Source organism: Molossus molossus, unplaced genomic scaffold (assembly GCF_014108415.1).
Source record: "Molossus molossus isolate mMolMol1 unplaced genomic scaffold, mMolMol1.p scaffold_m16_p_21, whole genome shotgun sequence".
Lineage (NCBI taxonomy): Eukaryota > Metazoa > Chordata > Mammalia > Chiroptera > Molossidae > Molossus > Molossus molossus.
Genome location: NW_023425357.1, coordinates 35,268,604 through 35,271,481, shown reverse-complemented (window position 1 = coordinate 35,271,481; position 2,878 = coordinate 35,268,604). Strand labels below are relative to the sequence as shown.

Below are 2,878 nucleotides of genomic sequence, written 5' to 3'. Positions count from 1 at the left end.
ACTAGACAAAAAAGTCAGTAAAGCCACAGAAGATTTGACCAGCAGTATCATCCACCTTGATCTAATTGATATTTACAGAACAATGTACCCAACAGAATGCGCATTATTTTCAAGTTCGAGTGCCCCTGCTATATTCACTAAGGTAGCTCTTATGCTAAGCCATAAAAAGACTCAATTTACAATCATAAGAAAATATTTTCTGATTATAATAGAATCACATTATAAATCAGTAACAATAACATGTAGAAAAAACCAAATACTTGAAAATTAAGCAGTAGAGTTCTAAATAATAAACAGTCTAAAAAATCACAGAAAATATTAAGAAATATTTGGAACTAAATGATTATAAAAATAAAAATACCAAATTTGGTGAAATAAAGCAGTTCTTAGAATTTATTTATAGCTTTAAAACCTAATATTATAATAACAAGGTTGAGGTTTCACTTTCAAAGGCTAGAAAAAGAAGAGCAAAGTAAACAAAAAGTAAATTATAGGAAAGAAGTAATAAAGGACAGAAATTTTAAAATAGAAAGCAGATAAATAATTAATTTAACAAAGCCAAAAATTTGGTTACTTGAAAAGATCAACAAAATTGAATAACTCCTAGCTAGACCACCTTCCCCCCACAAAATAAAATGAGAGAGAAGACAAAACACCAATAACAGGAATGAAAGGTATCACTACAGATACTAATGACATTAAAAGGCTAATAAGTGAATGTTTTAAATAGCTTTATGCCAATAAATTAGACAATGTAAATAAAATGGACAAATTCCTTGAAACTAAGATAAGATAAAATAGAAAATTTGAATGTCCCTTTAGCTAGTACACAAATTGAATTAATTATCAAAAACCTTTCTGCAAAAGAATCTCCAGGCTCAAATGGATTATTGGTGAATTCTATCAAATATTTAATAAAAAATATTACCAATGTTACAATAACTCTTTTAGAAAATAGAGAAGAAAGGAATGCTTTCTAGTTTGTTTTGTGAGGCCAGTGTATCCCTGATACCAAAACTTGAAAAGACATTAGAAACAAAAGAAGAAAGAGGGAGAGGTGGAGGGAGGGAGGAAGGAAAGTAGAAAGTTATCAACCAATATCTCTCACGAACATAGATGAAAAATCTATAACAAAATATTAACAAGTAAACTCTGGCAATATATAAAAAGGATACTACATTATAACCTGTGGGATTTATCTCAGGAATGCACAGCTGGTCTAACATTTGAAAATCAATGTAATTTATAGAGAAAAACAAAAACATCATATTGAGTAGAAAAATTTGACAAAATTTCAACATCTATTCTTGACTAAAACTCTCAGTAAATTAGGACTAGAAAAGAACTCCCTCAGCCTGAAAAGAGATATCTATGAAAAATCTAGAGATAGCATCATATCAATGGTGAAAAATAGAATGCTCTTCCCCTAAGATTGGGAACAAGGCAAATATGTCTACTCTAACCTTTCATATTCAACACTGTATTGGAGATACTAGTCAGTACAATATAACAAGAGACATAAATATTGGAAAGGAAAAAGTAAAACATATTTTCAGATGATGTGATAGTTTATATAGAAATATTAAGGAATCTACAACAGAACTAAGAAATTGAATTATTATTTTTAAAAATCAGTTAAGTTCTCTAAAAATTAAAAAAAAAAAAAAAATCAGTGCTCGCTTCCGCAGCACATATACTAAAATTGGAACAATACAGAGAAGATTAGCATGGCTCCTGTGCAAGGATGACATGCAAATTCGTGAAGTGTTCCATATTAAAATAATAATAAATAAATAAATAAATAAATAAATAAATAAATAAAAAACCAGGCCCTGGACGGTTTGGCTCAGCGGTTAGAGCGTCAGCCTGCAGTCCAGAGAGACCCGGGTTCGGTTCCCGCTAAGGGCGTGTACCTTGGTTGCAGTTTGTGTCCAGCCCTGGTTGGTTGTGTGGGTGGCAGCCACTCAATGTGTCCCTTTCACGTCGATGTTTCTCTCTCTCTCTTTTCCTCTCTCTCCCTCCCACTCTATCTGAACAAAAAATGGAAAAATGTCCTCAGGTGAGGATTAAAAAATAAATAAATAAAGTAAAATAAAAATCAGTTGTATTTTTATATACTAGCAGCAAACAATTAAAAAATGAAATTTGAAAAACTGATTTTATTTACAATAGTATCAAAAAACATAAAATTTTTAGGGATAAGTTTAATAAAAGACAAGTCCTGTGCATTGAAAACTGTAAATCAGCAGTTCTCAACTTGTGGGTCATGTCCCCTTTGGGGGTCGAATGACCCTTTCACAGGGGTCACCTAAGACATAACAGCAGCAAAATTAAAATTATGAAGTAGCAACGAAAATAATTTTATGTCCGGCCGGTGTGGCTCAGTGGTTGAGTATCGACCCATGCACTGAGAGGTCCCCGGTTTGATTCCCGGTCAGGGCACATGCCCAGGTTGTGGGCCTGAATCTCACTGGGAGGCATGCAGGAGGTGGCCAATCAATGTTCTCTGTCATCATGTTTCTATCTCTCTCCCTCTAAAAATAATAATAATAATTTTATGGTTGGCGGTCACCACAACATGAGAAACTGTATTATAGGGTTGCGGCATTAGGAAGGTTGAGAACCACTGAAAATCATTGCTAAAATCCAAGAGGAGTTAATAAATGGAGAGAGAGACACTACATCATGGATTACAAGACTCATTATTTTTAAGATGTCAGTTCAACCCATATTGATAAAAAGATTCAACAAAGTCTCCTTCATAATCCTAGCAGACAAGTTGATTCTAAAATTTATATGGAAGACCTGGAATATTCAAATAATCCTGAAAGAAAAGAAAAGGGAGAGTAGAAGGAAGTCAGAAAAAAATCACACTACC

At 32.9% G+C, this 2,878-nt stretch overlaps 1 non-coding gene across 1 annotated transcript; it reads left to right on the top strand.

Annotated features, from left to right (window-relative positions):
• Positions 1–1,672: 1,672 nt before the first annotated feature.
• LOC118639719 lies at positions 1,673–1,779 on the top strand. The gene has a single exon (XR_004961271.1). It is a non-coding gene; the product is annotated as a U6 spliceosomal RNA (small nuclear RNA).
• The last annotated feature ends 1,099 nt before the right edge of the window (positions 1,780–2,878 follow it).